The sequence below is a fragment of the Salmo salar genome, unplaced genomic scaffold (assembly GCF_965601325.2).
Source record: "Salmo salar unplaced genomic scaffold, fSalSal1 ptg000588l, whole genome shotgun sequence".
Taxonomy (NCBI): Eukaryota; Metazoa; Chordata; class Actinopteri; order Salmoniformes; family Salmonidae; genus Salmo; species Salmo salar.
The window spans coordinates 743,343-762,229 of NW_027675428.1; the positions used below are offsets into that span (position 1 = coordinate 743,343).

The 18,887-nt window shown below is 42.1% G+C and overlaps 11 non-coding genes across 11 annotated transcripts; all 11 read right to left on the reverse strand.

The window, feature by feature from the left end:
- Nucleotides 1–2,248: 2,248 nt before the first annotated feature.
- Nucleotides 2,249–2,320, reverse strand: trnap-ugg (transfer RNA proline (anticodon UGG)). The gene has a single exon. It is a non-coding gene; the product is annotated as a tRNA-Pro (tRNA).
- Nucleotides 2,321–3,658: 1,338 nt separating this feature from the next.
- Nucleotides 3,659–3,730, reverse strand: trnap-ugg (transfer RNA proline (anticodon UGG)). Its single transcript has one exon. It is a non-coding gene; the product is annotated as a tRNA-Pro (tRNA).
- Nucleotides 3,731–6,533: 2,803 nt separating this feature from the next.
- On the reverse strand, nt 6,534–6,605 carry trnap-ugg (transfer RNA proline (anticodon UGG)). Its single transcript has one exon. It is a non-coding gene; the product is annotated as a tRNA-Pro (tRNA).
- A 1,338-nt stretch (nt 6,606–7,943) lies between these two features.
- trnap-ugg (transfer RNA proline (anticodon UGG)) lies at nt 7,944–8,015 on the reverse strand. The gene has a single exon. It is a non-coding gene; the product is annotated as a tRNA-Pro (tRNA).
- A 1,338-nt stretch (nt 8,016–9,353) lies between these two features.
- trnap-ugg (transfer RNA proline (anticodon UGG)) lies at nt 9,354–9,425 on the reverse strand. Its single transcript has one exon. It is a non-coding gene; the product is annotated as a tRNA-Pro (tRNA).
- Nucleotides 9,426–10,763: 1,338 nt separating this feature from the next.
- Nucleotides 10,764–10,835, reverse strand: trnap-ugg (transfer RNA proline (anticodon UGG)). The gene has a single exon. It is a non-coding gene; the product is annotated as a tRNA-Pro (tRNA).
- Nucleotides 10,836–12,173: 1,338 nt separating this feature from the next.
- trnap-ugg (transfer RNA proline (anticodon UGG)) lies at nt 12,174–12,245 on the reverse strand. The gene has a single exon. It is a non-coding gene; the product is annotated as a tRNA-Pro (tRNA).
- Nucleotides 12,246–13,583: 1,338 nt separating this feature from the next.
- Nucleotides 13,584–13,655, reverse strand: trnap-ugg (transfer RNA proline (anticodon UGG)). Its single transcript has one exon. It is a non-coding gene; the product is annotated as a tRNA-Pro (tRNA).
- Nucleotides 13,656–14,992: 1,337 nt separating this feature from the next.
- Nucleotides 14,993–15,064, reverse strand: trnap-ugg (transfer RNA proline (anticodon UGG)). The gene has a single exon. It is a non-coding gene; the product is annotated as a tRNA-Pro (tRNA).
- Nucleotides 15,065–16,401: 1,337 nt separating this feature from the next.
- Nucleotides 16,402–16,473, reverse strand: trnap-ugg (transfer RNA proline (anticodon UGG)). The gene has a single exon. It is a non-coding gene; the product is annotated as a tRNA-Pro (tRNA).
- A 1,337-nt stretch (nt 16,474–17,810) lies between these two features.
- Nucleotides 17,811–17,882, reverse strand: trnap-ugg (transfer RNA proline (anticodon UGG)). Its single transcript has one exon. It is a non-coding gene; the product is annotated as a tRNA-Pro (tRNA).
- Nucleotides 17,883–18,887: the final 1,005 nt, after the last annotated feature.

The following is an 18,887-nucleotide window of genomic DNA, read 5'->3' on the forward strand; positions in this document are numbered from 1 at the left end:
CTGTAGCATCTGAACCGTTTGACCTACAACATCGTATGACCACTCCCTGGAAAGGGGAGACCCTCACGAACACGGTGGTGTTCTCAATTTGTCTCTACGTCCCCCACAAGTGTCAGGGGACTCGTCTGAAGTCGGAACCCTCTATGTGCAAACATCTGTTTGTAGAATCCAAAATCTTTGGGCTACAAACTAATGTGACCCCACTTGTCACAATGTTCTCCGTTTTGCCCTACGTTTTCCACAAGTGTCACGGGACTAATCTGAAGGTAACAGGTACTGATTAAAATGATAGATTTTTTAACCAGGGACCTCTCCCACCCTAAGCCATAATAGTACAACTATACCAACGATCCGTTTGGTCAAAGAATTTTCACTTTCCACAAAAATGACGGTCAGGATATGAATCGATGTCTCCATGTTGCTTACGAGCTTCACATAGCATTGGTGGTATAGTGGTGAGCATAGCTGCCTTCCAAGCAGTTGACCAGGGTTCAATTCCCAGCCAATGCAGAGCATGAGATATTCACTAGGTTTAGGGGCTGGGTGTCATTTCAAGTGTATTACATTGGAATCAATGTCCTTGTTAGTGGAAGTCAGATTTGCTCTTAGTTTTTGCAGGTTTTCTAAATGAAGTGCGATATTGAGCCAACTAGTGAATATCACAATAGATACGCAGTCCATCGCCTAAACCATTCAGCCACCTCGTCCTGCGCCCAAGAGGTGGCTGTTTGCAACCAGTGGCCAGAGATCTGCCTGTCTGAGCTTGTTAACCTCTATGGGACCGGCGGGACGAATTCGTCCCACCTACGTAACAGCCACTGCCAGCCTGTGGCGCGATTTTCAAAATCTTCAAAATCCTATTACTTCAATTTCTCAAACATATGACTATTTTACAGCCATTTAAAGATAAGACTCTCGTTAATCTAACCACACTGTCCGATTTCAAAAAGGCTTTACAACGAAAGCAAAACATTAGATTATGTCAGCAGAGTACCAAGCCAGAAATAATCAGACACCCATTTTTCAAGCCAGCATATAATGTCACCAAAACCCAGAAGACAGCTAAATGCAGCACTCACCTTTGATGATCTTCATCAGATGACAACCCTAGGACATTATGTTATACAATACATGCATGTTTTGTTCAATCAAGTTCATATTTATATCAAAAACCAGCTTTTTACATTAGCATGTGACGTTCAGAACTAGCATACCCCCCGCAAACTTACGGGGAATTCGCTAACATTTTACTAAATTACTCACGATAAACGTTCACAAAAAGCATAACAATTATTTTAAGAATTATAGATACAGACCTCCTCTATGCACTCGATATGTCCGATTTTAAAATAGCTTTTTGGTGAAAGCACATTTTGCAATATTCTAAGTACATAGCCCAGGCATCACGGGCTCGCTATTTAGACACCCGGCAAGTTTAGCACTCACCATAATCATATTTACTATTATAAAAATGTCATTACCTTTTGTTGTCTTCGTCAGAATGCACACCCAGGACGTCTACTTCAATAACAAATGTTGGTTTGGTCCAAAATAATCCATCGTTATATCCGAATAGCGGCGTTTTGTTCGTGCGTTCCAGACACTATCCGAAATAGTAAAGAAGTGTCGCGCGCTTGGCGCAATTCCTGACAATAAAATTCAAAGTATTCCATTGCCGTACGTCGAAGCATGTCAACCGCTGTTTAAAATCAATTTTTACGTCATTTTTCTCGTAGAAAAGCGATAATATTCCGACAGGGAATCTCCTTTTCGGCAAACAGAGGAAAAAATCCCAAAGGCGGGGGCGGTCGGGGTCACGCGCATAAGCTAGTGTCTCTTGATGGGCCACTTGAGAAAGGCGATAATGTGTTTCAGCCTGGGGCTGGAATGACGACATTCTCTTTTTTCCCGGGCTCTGAGAGCCTATTGGAGCCGTGGGAAGTGTCACGTTAGAGCAGAGATCCTTAGTAAATGATAGAGATGACAAAGAAGTTCCAGAAATGGTCAGACAGGCCACTTCCTGTAAAGGAATCTCTCAGGTTTTGACCTGCCATTTGAGTTCTGTTATACTCACAGACACCATTCAAACAGTTTTAGAAAATTTAGGGTGTTTTCTATCCATATGTAATAAGTATATGCATATTCTAGTTACTGAGTAGGAGTGGTAACCAGATTAAATCGGGTATGTTTTTTATCCAGCCGTGTCAATGCTGCCCCCTAGCCCTAACAGGTTAAAAGATCTGCAAAAGGGCTCATCCGGGATTTGAACCCGGGACCTCTCGCACCCAAAGCGAGAATCATACCCCTAGACCAACGAGCCTTAGACAAGAATAAAATTGTTTTGCTTTCTGCGGCAATTACAATGAGGATATCAATTGTTCTTGTCCATGGTGCTTGGATAGATTGAACCTCATGTGAGTGTTTGTGCTATACTTGTGAGCATAGCAGTCTTCCAAACTGTTGACCAGGCTTCAGTTCAAATCTTTTGTATTTCATCTGCTGTGTCTTTCACATTCTGTCTTCTTAAGCCGCGACAGCAAACTGATGATGAGTGTTGACAAATGAATATTGAGCAAAATGAGGTCAATTAATATTTTAAAAGAGAAAATGAAAAAATAAAACTTAAAAAAGAATGGAGCTCATTTATTTTGAGTCGATTGATGCATCAGTACGTGAATCAAAGTAAACGAACGTAAAAAATACCCATTCAAATCGATCAGTTTTCAACTAGAGAGATTGAAACGCGTCGTATCTGTCTCAAGCCTCCGTAACTGTTTATGTTACAACTCCACATCTGCAATAAATGGTGGTGGAGCTAGAGCGGTGTTTGTCAAACCATGAGACATACCAATAATCGGTATTCTCACAAAAACATCTGTAGCATCTGAACCGTTTGACCTACAACATCGTATGACCACTCCCTGGAAAGGGGAGACCCTCACGAACACGGTGGTGTTCTCAATTTGTCTCTACGTCCCCCACAAGTGTCAGGGGACTCGTCTGAAGTCGGAACCCTCTATGTGCAAACATCTGTTTGTAGAATCCAAAATCTTTGGGCTACAAACTAATGTGACCCCACTTGTCACAATGTTCTCCGTTTTGCCCTACGTTTTCCACAAGTGTCACGGGACTAATCTGAAGGTAACAGGTACTGATTAAAATGATAGATTTTTTAACCAGGGACCTCTCCCACCCTAAGCCATAATAGTACAACTATACCAACGATCCGTTTGGTCAAAGAATTTTCACTTTCCACAAAAATGACGGTCAGGATATGAATCGATGTCTCCATGTTGCTTACGAGCTTCACATAGCATTGGTGGTATAGTGGTGAGCATAGCTGCCTTCCAAGCAGTTGACCAGGGTTCGATTCCCAGCCAATGCAGAGCATGAGATATTCACTAGGTTTAGGGGCTGGGGGTCATTTCAAGTGTATTACATTGGAATCAATGTCCTTGTTAGTGGAAGTCAGATTTGCTCTTAGTTTTTGCAGGTTTTCTAAATGAAGTGCGATATTGAGCCAACTAGTGAATATCACAATAGATACGCAGTCCATCGCCTAAACCATTCAGCCACCTCGTCCTGCGCCCAAGAGGTGGCTGTTTGCAACCAGCGGCCAGAGATCTGCCTGTCTGAGCTTGTTAAAAGATCTGCAAAAGGGCTCATCCGGGATTTGAACCCGGGACCTCTCGCACCCAAAGCGAGAATCATACCCCTAGACCAACGAGCCTTAGACAAGAATAAAATTGTTTTGCTTTCTGCGGCAATTACAATGAGGATATCAATTGTTCTTGTCCATGGTGCTTGGATAGATTGAACCTCATGTGAGTGTTTGTGCTATACTTGTGAGCATAGCAGTCTTCCAAACTGTTGACCAGGCTTCAGTTCAAATCTTTTGTATTTCATCTGCTGTGTCTTTCACATTCTGTCTTCTTAAGCCGCGACAGCAAACTGATGATGAGTGTTGACAAATGAATATTGAGCAAAATGAGGTCAATTAATATTTTAAAAGAGAAAATGAAAAAATAAAACTTAAAAAAGAATGGAGCTCATTTATTTTGAGTCGATTGATGCATCAGTACGTGAATCAAAGTAAACGAACGTAAAAAATACCCATTCAAATCGATCAGTTTTCAACTAGAGAGATTGAAACGCGTCGTATCTGTCTCAAGCCTCCGTAACTGTTTATGTTACAACTCCACATCTGCAATAAATGGTGGTGGAGCTAGAGCGGTGTTTGTCAAACCATGAGACATACCAATAATCGGTATTCTCACAAAAACATCTGTAGCATCTGAACCGTTTGACCTACAACATCGTATGACCACTCCCTGGAAAGGGGAGACCCTCACGAACACGGTGGTGTTCTCAATTTGTCTCTACGTCCCCCACAAGTGTCAGGGGACTCGTCTGAAGTCGGAACCCTCTATGTGCAAACATCTGTTTGTAGAATCCAAAATCTTTGGGCTACAAACTAATGTGACCCCACTTGTCACAATGTTCTCCGTTTTGCCCTACGTTTTCCACAAGTGTCACGGGACTAATCTGAAGGTAACAGGTACTGATTAAAATGATAGATTTTTTAACCAGGGACCTCTCCCACCCTAAGCCATAATAGTACAACTATACCAACGATCCGTTTGGTCAAAGAATTTTCACTTTCCACAAAAATGACGGTCAGGATATGAATCGATGTCTCCATGTTGCTTACGAGCTTCACATAGCATTGGTGGTATAGTGGTGAGCATAGCTGCCTTCCAAGCAGTTGACCAGGGTTCGATTCCCAGCCAATGCAGAGCATGAGATATTCACTAGGTTTAGGGGCTGGGGGTCATTTCAAGTGTATTACATTGGAATCAATGTCCTTGTTAGTGGAAGTCAGATTTGCTCTTAGTTTTTGCAGGTTTTCTAAATGAAGTGCGATATTGAGCCAACTAGTGAATATCACAATAGATACGCAGTCCATCGCCTAAACCATTCAGCCACCTCGTCCTGCGCCCAAGAGGTGGCTGTTTGCAACCAGCGGCCAGAGATCTGCCTGTCTGAGCTTGTTAACCTCTATGGGACCGGCGGGACGAATTCGTCCCACCTACGTAACAGCCACTGCCAGCCTGTGGCGCGATTTTCAAAATCTTCAAAATCCTATTACTTCAATTTCTCAAACATATGACTATTTTACAGCCATTTAAAGATAAGACTCTCGTTAATCTAACCACACTGTCCGATTTCAAAAAGGCTTTACAACGAAAGCAAAACATTAGATTATGTCAGCAGAGTACCAAGCCAGAAATAATCAGACACCCATTTTTCAAGCCAGCATATAATGTCACCAAAACCCAGAAGACAGCTAAATGCAGCACTCACCTTTGATGATCTTCATCAGATGACAACCCTAGGACATTATGTTATACAATACATGCATGTTTTGTTCAATCAAGTTCATATTTATATCAAAAACCAGCTTTTTACATTAGCATGTGACGTTCAGAACTAGCATACCCCCCGCAAACTTACGGGGAATTCGCTAACATTTTACTAAATTACTCACGATAAACGTTCACAAAAAGCATAACAATTATTTTAAGAATTATAGATACAGACCTCCTCTATGCACTCGATATGTCCGATTTTAAAATAGCTTTTTGGTGAAAGCACATTTTGCAATATTCTAAGTACATAGCCCAGGCATCACGGGCTCGCTATTTAGACACCCGGCAAGTTTAGCACTCACCATAATCATATTTACTATTATAAAAATGTCATTACCTTTTGTTGTCTTCGTCAGAATGCACACCCAGGACGTCTACTTCAATAACAAATGTTGGTTTGGTCCAAAATAATCCATCGTTATATCCGAATAGCGGCGTTTTGTTCGTGCGTTCCAGACACTATCCGAAATAGTAAAGAAGTGTCGCGCGCTTGGCGCAATTCCTGACAATAAAATTCAAAGTATTCCATTGCCGTACGTCGAAGCATGTCAACCGCTGTTTAAAATCAATTTTTACGTCATTTTTCTCGTAGAAAAGCGATAATATTCCGACAGGGAATCTCCTTTTCGGCAAACAGAGGAAAAAATCCCAAAGGCGGGGGCGGTCGGGGTCACGCGCATAAGCTAGTGTCTCTTGATGGGCCACTTGAGAAAGGCGATAATGTGTTTCAGCCTGGGGCTGGAATGACGACATTCTCTTTTTTCCCGGGCTCTGAGAGCCTATTGGAGCCGTGGGAAGTGTCACGTTAGAGCAGAGATCCTTAGTAAATGATAGAGATGACAAAGAAGTTCCAGAAATGGTCAGACAGGCCACTTCCTGTAAAGGAATCTCTCAGGTTTTGACCTGCCATTTGAGTTCTGTTATACTCACAGACACCATTCAAACAGTTTTAGAAAATTTAGGGTGTTTTCTATCCATATGTAATAAGTATATGCATATTCTAGTTACTGAGTAGGAGTGGTAACCAGATTAAATCGGGTATGTTTTTTATCCAGCCGTGTCAATGCTGCCCCCTAGCCCTAACAGGTTAAAAGATCTGCAAAAGGGCTCATCCGGGATTTGAACCCGGGACCTCTCGCACCCAAAGCGAGAATCATACCCCTAGACCAACGAGCCTTAGACAAGAATAAAATTGTTTTGCTTTCTGCGGCAATTACAATGAGGATATCAATTGTTCTTGTCCATGGTGCTTGGATAGATTGAACCTCATGTGAGTGTTTGTGCTATACTTGTGAGCATAGCAGTCTTCCAAACTGTTGACCAGGCTTCAGTTCAAATCTTTTGTATTTCATCTGCTGTGTCTTTCACATTCTGTCTTCTTAAGCCGCGACAGCAAACTGATGATGAGTGTTGACAAATGAATATTGAGCAAAATGAGGTCAATTAATATTTTAAAAGAGAAAATGAAAAAATAAAACTTAAAAAAGAATGGAGCTCATTTATTTTGAGTCGATTGATGCATCAGTACGTGAATCAAAGTAAACGAACGTAAAAAATACCCATTCAAATCGATCAGTTTTCAACTAGAGAGATTGAAACGCGTCGTATCTGTCTCAAGCCTCCGTAACTGTTTATGTTACAACTCCACATCTGCAATAAATGGTGGTGGAGCTAGAGCGGTGTTTGTCAAACCATGAGACATACCAATAATCGGTATTCTCACAAAAACATCTGTAGCATCTGAACCGTTTGACCTACAACATCGTATGACCACTCCCTGGAAAGGGGAGACCCTCACGAACACGGTGGTGTTCTCAATTTGTCTCTACGTCCCCCACAAGTGTCAGGGGACTCGTCTGAAGTCGGAACCCTCTATGTGCAAACATCTGTTTGTAGAATCCAAAATCTTTGGGCTACAAACTAATGTGACCCCACTTGTCACAATGTTCTCCGTTTTGCCCTACGTTTTCCACAAGTGTCACGGGACTAATCTGAAGGTAACAGGTACTGATTAAAATGATAGATTTTTTAACCAGGGACCTCTCCCACCCTAAGCCATAATAGTACAACTATACCAACGATCCGTTTGGTCAAAGAATTTTCACTTTCCACAAAAATGACGGTCAGGATATGAATCGATGTCTCCATGTTGCTTACGAGCTTCACATAGCATTGGTGGTATAGTGGTGAGCATAGCTGCCTTCCAAGCAGTTGACCAGGGTTCGATTCCCAGCCAATGCAGAGCATGAGATATTCACTAGGTTTAGGGGCTGGGGGTCATTTCAAGTGTATTACATTGGAATCAATGTCCTTGTTAGTGGAAGTCAGATTTGCTCTTAGTTTTTGCAGGTTTTCTAAATGAAGTGCGATATTGAGCCAACTAGTGAATATCACAATAGATACGCAGTCCATCGCCTAAACCATTCAGCCACCTCGTCCTGCGCCCAAGAGGTGGCTGTTTGCAACCAGCGGCCAGAGATCTGCCTGTCTGAGCTTGTTAAAAGATCTGCAAAAGGGCTCATCCGGGATTTGAACCCGGGACCTCTCGCACCCAAAGCGAGAATCATACCCCTAGACCAACGAGCCTTAGACAAGAATAAAATTGTTTTGCTTTCTGCGGCAATTACAATGAGGATATCAATTGTTCTTGTCCATGGTGCTTGGATAGATTGAACCTCATGTGAGTGTTTGTGCTATACTTGTGAGCATAGCAGTCTTCCAAACTGTTGACCAGGCTTCAGTTCAAATCTTTTGTATTTCATCTGCTGTGTCTTTCACATTCTGTCTTCTTAAGCCGCGACAGCAAACTGATGATGAGTGTTGACAAATGAATATTGAGCAAAATGAGGTCAATTAATATTTTAAAAGAGAAAATGAAAAAATAAAACTTAAAAAAGAATGGAGCTCATTTATTTTGAGTCGATTGATGCATCAGTACGTGAATCAAAGTAAACGAACGTAAAAAATACCCATTCAAATCGATCAGTTTTCAACTAGAGAGATTGAAACGCGTCGTATCTGTCTCAAGCCTCCGTAACTGTTTATGTTACAACTCCACATCTGCAATAAATGGTGGTGGAGCTAGAGCGGTGTTTGTCAAACCATGAGACATACCAATAATCGGTATTCTCACAAAAACATCTGTAGCATCTGAACCGTTTGACCTACAACATCGTATGACCACTCCCTGGAAAGGGGAGACCCTCACGAACACGGTGGTGTTCTCAATTTGTCTCTACGTCCCCCACAAGTGTCAGGGGACTCGTCTGAAGTCGGAACCCTCTATGTGCAAACATCTGTTTGTAGAATCCAAAATCTTTGGGCTACAAACTAATGTGACCCCACTTGTCACAATGTTCTCCGTTTTGCCCTACGTTTTCCACAAGTGTCACGGGACTAATCTGAAGGTAACAGGTACTGATTAAAATGATAGATTTTTTAACCAGGGACCTCTCCCACCCTAAGCCATAATAGTACAACTATACCAACGATCCGTTTGGTCAAAGAATTTTCACTTTCCACAAAAATGACGGTCAGGATATGAATCGATGTCTCCATGTTGCTTACGAGCTTCACATAGCATTGGTGGTATAGTGGTGAGCATAGCTGCCTTCCAAGCAGTTGACCAGGGTTCGATTCCCAGCCAATGCAGAGCATGAGATATTCACTAGGTTTAGGGGCTGGGGGTCATTTCAAGTGTATTACATTGGAATCAATGTCCTTGTTAGTGGAAGTCAGATTTGCTCTTAGTTTTTGCAGGTTTTCTAAATGAAGTGCGATATTGAGCCAACTAGTGAATATCACAATAGATACGCAGTCCATCGCCTAAACCATTCAGCCACCTCGTCCTGCGCCCAAGAGGTGGCTGTTTGCAACCAGCGGCCAGAGATCTGCCTGTCTGAGCTTGTTAAAAGATCTGCAAAAGGGCTCATCCGGGATTTGAACCCGGGACCTCTCGCACCCAAAGCGAGAATCATACCCCTAGACCAACGAGCCTTAGACAAGAATAAAATTGTTTTGCTTTCTGCGGCAATTACAATGAGGATATCAATTGTTCTTGTCCATGGTGCTTGGATAGATTGAACCTCATGTGAGTGTTTGTGCTATACTTGTGAGCATAGCAGTCTTCCAAACTGTTGACCAGGCTTCAGTTCAAATCTTTTGTATTTCATCTGCTGTGTCTTTCACATTCTGTCTTCTTAAGCCGCGACAGCAAACTGATGATGAGTGTTGACAAATGAATATTGAGCAAAATGAGGTCAATTAATATTTTAAAAGAGAAAATGAAAAAATAAAACTTAAAAAAGAATGGAGCTCATTTATTTTGAGTCGATTGATGCATCAGTACGTGAATCAAAGTAAACGAACGTAAAAAATACCCATTCAAATCGATCAGTTTTCAACTAGAGAGATTGAAACGCGTCGTATCTGTCTCAAGCCTCCGTAACTGTTTATGTTACAACTCCACATCTGCAATAAATGGTGGTGGAGCTAGAGCGGTGTTTGTCAAACCATGAGACATACCAATAATCGGTATTCTCACAAAAACATCTGTAGCATCTGAACCGTTTGACCTACAACATCGTATGACCACTCCCTGGAAAGGGGAGACCCTCACGAACACGGTGGTGTTCTCAATTTGTCTCTACGTCCCCCACAAGTGTCAGGGGACTCGTCTGAAGTCGGAACCCTCTATGTGCAAACATCTGTTTGTAGAATCCAAAATCTTTGGGCTACAAACTAATGTGACCCCACTTGTCACAATGTTCTCCGTTTTGCCCTACGTTTTCCACAAGTGTCACGGGACTAATCTGAAGGTAACAGGTACTGATTAAAATGATAGATTTTTTAACCAGGGACCTCTCCCACCCTAAGCCATAATAGTACAACTATACCAACGATCCGTTTGGTCAAAGAATTTTCACTTTCCACAAAAATGACGGTCAGGATATGAATCGATGTCTCCATGTTGCTTACGAGCTTCACATAGCATTGGTGGTATAGTGGTGAGCATAGCTGCCTTCCAAGCAGTTGACCAGGGTTCAATTCCCAGCCAATGCAGAGCATGAGATATTCACTAAGTTTAGGGGCTGGGTGTCATTTCAAGTGTATTACATTGGAATCAATGTCCTTGTTAGTGGAAGTCAGATTTGCTCTTAGTTTTTGCAGGTTTTCTAAATGAAGTGCGATATTGAGCCAACTAGTGAATATCACAATAGATACGCAGTCCATCGCCTAAACCATTCAGCCACCTCGTCCTGCGCCCAAGAGGTGGCTGTTTGCAACCAGTGGCCAGAGATCTGCCTGTCTGAGCTTGTTAAAAGATCTGCAAAAGGGCTCATCCGGGATTTGAACCCGGGACCTCTCGCACCCAAAGCGAGAATCATACCCCTAGACCAACGAGCCTTAGACAAGAATAAAATTGTTTTGCTTTCTGCGGCAATTACAATGAGGATATCAATTGTTCTTGTCCATGGTGCTTGGATAGATTGAACCTCATGTGAGTGTTTGTGCTATACTTGTGAGCATAGCAGTCTTCCAAACTGTTGACCAGGCTTCAGTTCAAATCTTTTGTATTTCATCTGCTGTGTCTTTCACATTCTGTCTTCTTAAGCCGCGACAGCAAACTGATGATGAGTGTTGACAAATGAATATTGAGCAAAATGAGGTCAATTAATATTTTAAAAGAGAAAATGAAAAAATAAAACTTAAAAAAGAATGGAGCTCATTTATTTTGAGTCGATTGATGCATCAGTACGTGAATCAAAGTAAACGAACGTAAAAAATACCCATTCAAATCGATCAGTTTTCAACTAGAGAGATTGAAACGCGTCGTATCTGTCTCAAGCCTCCGTAACTGTTTATGTTACAACTCCACATCTGCAATAAATGGTGGTGGAGCTAGAGCGGTGTTTGTCAAACCATGAGACATACCAATAATCGGTATTCTCACAAAAACATCTGTAGCATCTGAACCGTTTGACCTACAACATCGTATGACCACTCCCTGGAAAGGGGAGACCCTCACGAACACGGTGGTGTTCTCAATTTGTCTCTACGTCCCCCACAAGTGTCAGGGGACTCGTCTGAAGTCGGAACCCTCTATGTGCAAACATCTGTTTGTAGAATCCAAAATCTTTGGGCTACAAACTAATGTGACCCCACTTGTCACAATGTTCTCCGTTTTGCCCTACGTTTTCCACAAGTGTCACGGGACTAATCTGAAGGTAACAGGTACTGATTAAAATGATAGATTTTTTAACCAGGGACCTCTCGCACCCTAAGCCATATAAGTACAACTATACCAACGATCCGTTTGGTCAAAGAATTTTCACTTTCCACAAAAATGACGGTCAGGATATGAATCGATGTCTCCATGTTGCTTACGAGCTTCACATAGCATTGGTGGTATAGTGGTGAGCATAGCTTCCTTCCAAGCAGTTGACCAGGCTTCGATTCCCAGCCAATGCAGAGCATGAGATATTCACTAGGTTTAGGGGCTGGGTGTCATTTCAAGTGTATTACATTGGAATCAATGTCCTTGTTAGTGGAAGTCAGATTTGCTCTTAGTTTTTGCAGGTTTTCTAAATGAAGTGCGATATTGAGCCAACTAGTGAATATCACAATAGATACGCAGTCCATCGCCTAAACCATTCAGCCACCTCGTCCTGCGCCCAAGAGGTGGCTGTTTGCAACCAGCGGCCAGAGATCTGCCTGTCTGAGCTTGTTAAAAGATCTGCAAAAGGGCTCATCCGGGATTTGAACCCGGGACCTCTCGCACCCAAAGCGAGAATCATACCCCTAGACCAACAAGCCTTAGACAAGAATAAAATTGTTTTGCTTTCTGTGGCAATTACAATGAGGATATCAATTGTTCTTGTCCATGGTGCTTGGATAGATTGAACCTCATGTGAGTGTTTGTGCTATACTTGTGAGCATAGCAGTCTTCCAAACTGTTGACCAGGCTTCAGTTCAAATCTTTTGTATTTCATCTGCTGTGTCTTTCACATTCTGTCTTCTTAAGCCGCGACAGCAAACTGATGATGAGTGTTGACAAATGAATATTGAGCAAAATGAGGTCAATTAATATTTTAAAAGAGAAAATGAAAAAATAAAACTTAAAAAAGAATGGAGCTCATTTATTTTGAGTCGATTGATGCATCAGTACGTGAATCAAAGTAAACGAACGTAAAAAATACCCATTCAAATCGATCAGTTTTCAACTAGAGAGATTGAAACGCGTCGTATCTGTCTCAAGCCTCCGTAACTGTTTATGTTACAACTCCACATCTGCAATAAATGGTGGTGGAGCTAGAGCGGTGTTTGTCAAACCATGAGACATACCAATAATCGGTATTCTCACAAAAACATCTGTAGCATCTGAACCGTTTGACCTACAACATCGTATGACCACTCCCTGGAAAGGGGAGACCCTCACGAACACGGTGGTGTTCTCAATTTGTCTCTACGCCCCCCACAAGTGTCAGGGGACTCGTCTGAAGTCGAAACCCTCTATGTGCAAACATCTGTTTGTAGAATCCAAAATCTTTGGGCTACAAACTAATGTGACCCCACTTGTCACAATGTTCTCCGTTTTGCCCTACGTTTTCCACAAGTGTCACGGGACTAATCTGAAGGTAACAGGTACTGATTAAAATGATAGATTTTTTAACCAGGGACCTCTCGCACCCTAAGCCATAATAGTACAACTATACCAACGATCCGTTTGGTCAAAGAATTTTCACTTTCCACAAAAATGACGGTCAGGATATGAATCGATGTCTCCATGTTGCTTAAGAGCTTCACATAGCATTGGTGGTATAGTGGTGAGCATAGCTGCCTTCCAAGCAGTTGACCAGGGTTCGATTCCCAGCCAATGCAGAGCATGAGATATTCACTAGGTTTAGGGGCTGGGTGTCATTTCAAGTGTATTACATTGGAATCAATGTCCTTGTTAGTGGAAGTCAGATTTGCTCTTAGTTTTTGCAGGTTTTCTAAATGAAGTGCGATATTGAGCCAACTAGTGAATATCACAATAGATACGCAGTCCATCGCCTAAACCATTCAGCCACCTCGTCCTGCGCCCAAGAGGTGGCTGTTTGCAACCAGCGGCCAGAGATCTGCCTGTCTGAGCTTGTTAAAAGATCTGCAAAAGGGCTCATCCGGGATTTGAACCCGGGACCTCTCGCACCCAAAGCGAGAATCATACCCCTAGACCAACGAGCCTTAGACAAGAATAAAATTGTTTTGCTTTCTGCGGCAATTACAATGAGGATATCAATTGTTCTTGTCCATGGTGCTTGGATAGATTGAACCTCATGTGAGTGTTTGTGCTATACTTGTGAGCATAGCAGTCTTCCAAACTGTTGACCAGGCTTCAGTTCAAATCTTTTGTATTTCATCTGCTGTGTCTTTCACATTCTGTCTTCTTAAGCCGCGACAGCAAACTGATGATGAGTGTTGACAAATGAATATTGAGCAAAATGAGGTCAATTAATATTTTAAAAGAGAAAATGAAAAAATAAAACTTAAAAAAGAATGGAGCTCATTTATTTTGAGTCGATTGATGCATCAGTACGTGAATCAAAGTAAACGAACGTAAAAAATACCCATTCAAATCGATCAGTTTTCAACTAGAGAGATTGAAACGCGTCGTATCTGTCTCAAGCCTCCGTAACTGTTTATGTTACAACTCCACATCTGCAATAAATGGTGGTGGAGCTAGAGCGGTGTTTGTCAAACCATGAGACATACCAATAATCGGTATTCTCACAAAAACATCTGTAGCATCTGAACCGTTTGACCTACAACATCGTATGACCACTCCCTGGAAAGGGGAGACCCTCACGAACACGGTGGTGTTCTCAATTTGTCTCTACGCCCCCCACAAGTGTCAGGGGACTCGTCTGAAGTCGAAACCCTCTATGTGCAAACATCTGTTTGTAGAATCCAAAATCTTTGGGCTACAAACTAATGTGACCCCACTTGTCACAATGTTCTCCGTTTTGCCCTACGTTTTCCACAAGTGTCACGGGACTAATCTGAAGGTAACAGGTACTGATTAAAATGATAGATTTTTTAACCAGGGACCTCTCGCACCCTAAGCCATAATAGTACAACTATACCAACGATCCGTTTGGTCAAAGAATTTTCACTTTCCACAAAAATGACGGTCAGGATATGAATCGATGTCTCCATGTTGCTTAAGAGCTTCACATAGCATTGGTGGTATAGTGGTGAGCATAGCTGCCTTCCAAGCAGTTGACCAGGTTCGATTCCCAGCCAATGCAGAGCATGAGATATTCACTAGGTTTAGGGGCTGGGTGTCATTTCAAGTGTATTACATTGGAATCAATGTCCTTGTTAGTGGAAGTCAGATTTGCTCTTAGTTTTTGCAGGTTTTCTAAATGAAGTGCGATATTGAGCCAACTAGTGAATATCACAATAGATACGCAGTCCATCGCCTAAACCATTCAGCCACCTCGTCCTGCGCCCAAGAGGTGGCTGTTTGCAACCAGCGGCCAGAGATCTGCCTGTCTGAGCTTGTTAAAAGATCTGCAAAAGGGCTCATCCGGGATTTGAACCCGGGACCTCTCGCACCCAAAGCGAGAATCATACCCCTAGACCAACGAGCCTTAGACAAGAATAAAATTGTTTTGCTTTCTGCGGCAATTACAATGAGGATATCAATTGTTCTTGTCCATGGTGCTTGGATAGATTGAACCTCATGTGAGTGTTTGTGCTATACTTGTGAGCATAGCAGTCTTCCAAACTGTTGACCAGGCTTCAGTTCAAATCTTTTGTATTTCATCTGCTGTGTCTTTCACATTCTGTCTTCTTAAGCCGCGACAGCAAACTGATGATGAGTGTTGACAAATGAATATTGAGCAAAATGAGGTCAATTAATATTTTAAAAGAGAAAATGAAAAAATAAAACTTAAAAAAGAATGGAGCTCATTTATTTTGAGTCGATTGATGCATCAGTACGTGAATCAAAGTAAACGAACGTAAAAAATACCCATTCAAATCGATCAGTTTTCAACTAGAGAGATTGAAACGCGTCGTATCTGTCTCAAGCCTCCGTAACTGTTTATGTTACAACTCCACATCTGCAATAAATGGTGGTGGAGCTAGAGCGGTGTTTGTCAAACCATGAGACATACCAATAATCGGTATTCTCACAAAAACATCTGTAGCATCTGAACCGTTTGACCTACAACATCGTATGACCACTCCCTGGAAAGGGGAGACCCTCACGAACACGGTGGTGTTCTCAATTTGTCTCTACGCCCCCCACAAGTGTCAGGGGACTCGTCTGAAGTCGAAACCCTCTATGTGCAAACATCTGTTTGTAGAATCCAAAATCTTTGGGCTACAAACTAATGTGACCCCACTTGTCACAATGTTCTCCGTTTTGCCCTACGTTTTCCACAAGTGTCACGGGACTAATCTGAAGGTAACAGGTACTGATTAAAATGATAGATTTTTTAACCAGGGACCTCTCGCACCCTAAGCCATAATAGTACAACTATACCAACGATCCGTTTGGTCAAAGAATTTTCACTTTCCACAAAAATGACGGTCAGGATATGAATCGATGTCTCCATGTTGCTTAAGAGCTTCACATAGCATTGGTGGTATAGTGGTGAGCATAGCTGCCTTCCAAGCAGTTGACCAGGTTTGATTCCCAGCCAATGCAGAGCATGAGATATTCACTAGGTTTAGGGGCTGGGTGTCATTTCAAGTGTATTACATTGGAATCAATGTCCTTGTTAGTGGAAGTCAGATTTGCTCTTAGTTTTTGCAGGTTTTCTAAATGAAGTGCGATATTGAGCCAACTAGTGAATATCACAATAGATACGCAGTCCATCGCCTAAACCATTCAGCCACCTCGTCCTGCGCCCAAGAGGTGGCTGTTTGCAACCAGCGGCCAGAGATCTGCCTGTCTGAGCTTGTTAAAAGATCTGCAAAAGGGCTCATCCGGGATTTGAACCCGGGACCTCTCGCACCCAAAGCGAGAATCATACCCCTAGACCAACGAGCCTTAGACAAGAATAAAATTGTTTTGCTTTCTGCGGCAATTACAATGAGGATATCAATTGTTCTTGTCCATGGTGCTTGGATAGATTGAACCTCATGTGAGTGTTTGTGCTATACTTGTGAGCATAGCAGTCTTCCAAACTGTTGACCAGGCTTCAGTTCAAATCTTTTGTATTTCATCTGCTGTGTCTTTCACATTCTGTCTTCTTAAGCCGCGACAGCAAACTGATGATGAGTGTTGACAAATGAATATTGAGCAAAATGAGGTCAATTAATATTTTAAAAGAGAAAATGAAAAAATAAAACTTAAAAAAGAATGGAGCTCATTTATTTTGAGTCGATTGATGCATCAGTACGTGAATCAAAGTAAACGAACGTAAAAAATACCCATTCAAATCGATCAGTTTTCAACTAGAGAGATTGAAACGCGTCGTATCTGTCTCAAGCCTCCGTAACTGTTTATGTTACAACTCCACATCTGCAATAAATGGTGGTGGAGCTAGAGCGGTGTTTGTCAAACCATGAGACATACCAATAATCGGTATTCTCACAAAAACATCTGTAGCATCTGAACCGTTTGACCTACAACATCGTATGACCACTCCCTGGAAAGGGGAGACCCTCACGAACACGGTGGTGTTCTCAATTTGTCTCTACGCCCCCCACAAGTGTCAGGGGACTCGTCTGAAGTCGAAACCCTCTATGTGCAAACATCTGTTTGTAGAATCCAAAATCTTTGGGCTACAAACTAATGTGACCCCACTTGTCACAATGTTCTCCGTTTTGCCCTACGTTTTCCACAAGTGTCACGGGACTAATCTGAAGGTAACAGGTACTGATTAAAATGATAGATTTTTTAACCAGGGACCTCTCGCACCCTAAGCCATAATAGTACAACTATACCAACGATCCGTTTGGTCAAAGAATTTTCACTTTCCACAAAAATGACGGTCAGGATATGAATCGATGTCTCCATGTTGCTTAAGAGCTTCACATAGCATTGGTGGTATAGTGGTGAGCATAGCTGCCTTCCAAGCAGTTGACCAGGTTCGATTCCCAGCCAATGCAGAGCATGAGATATTCACTAGGTTTAGGGGCTGGGTGTCATTTCAAGTGTATTACATTGGAATCAATGTCCTTGTTAGTGGAAGTCAGATTTGCTCTTAGTTTTTGCAGGTTTTCTAAATGAAGTGCGATATTGAGCCAACTAGTGAATATCACAATAGATACGCAGTCCATCGCCTAAACCATTCAGCCACCTCGTCCTGCGCCCAAGAGGTGGCTGTTTGCAACCAGCGGCCAGAGATCTGCCTGTCTGAGCTTGTTAAAAGATCTGCAAAAGGGCTCATCCGGGATTTGAACCCGGGACCTCTCGCACCCAAAGCGAGAATCATACCCCTAGACCAACGAGCCTTAGACAAGAATAAAATTGTTTTGCTTTCTGCGGCAATTACAATGAGGATATCAATTGTTCTTGTCCATGGTGCTTGGATAGATTGAACCTCATGTGAGTGTTTGTGCTATACTTGTGAGCATAGCAGTCTTCCAAACTGTTGACCAGGCTTCAGTTCAAATCTTTTGTATTTCATCTGCTGTGTCTTTCACATTCTGTCTTCTTAAGCCGCGACAGCAAACTGATGATGAGTGTTGACAAATGAATATTGAGCAAAATGAGGTCAATTAATATTTTAAAAGAGAAAATGAAAAAATAAAACTTAAAAAAGAATGGAGCTCATTTATTTTGAGTCGATTGATGCATCAGTACGTGAATCAAAGTAAACGAACGTAAAAAATACCCATTCAAATCGATCAGTTTTCAACTAGAGAGATTGAAACGCGTCGTATCTGTCTCAAGCCTCCGTAACTGTTTATGTTACAACTCCACATCTGCAATAAATGGTGGTGGAGCTAGAGCGGTGTTTGTCAAACCATGAGACATACCAATAATCGGTATTCTCACAAAAACATCTGTAGCATCTGAACCGTTTGACCTACAACATCGTATGACCACTCCCTGGAAAGGGGAGACCCTCACGAACACGGTGGTGTTCTCAATTTGTCTCTACGCCCCCCACAAGTGTCAGGGGACTCGTCTGAAGTCGAAACCCTCTATGTGCAAACATCTGTTTGTAGAATCCAAAATCTTTGGGCTACAAACTAATGTGACCCCACTTGTCACAATGTTCTCCGTTTTGCCCTACGTTTTCCACAAGTGTCACGGGACTAATCTGAAGGTAACAGGTACTGATTAAAATGATAGATTTTTTAACCAGGGACCTCTCGCACCCTAAGCCATAATAGTACAACTATACCAACGATCCGTTTGGTCAAAGAATTTTCACTTTCCACAAAAATGACGGTCAGGATATGAATCGATGTCTCCATGTTGCTTAAGAGCTTCACATAGCATTGGTGGTA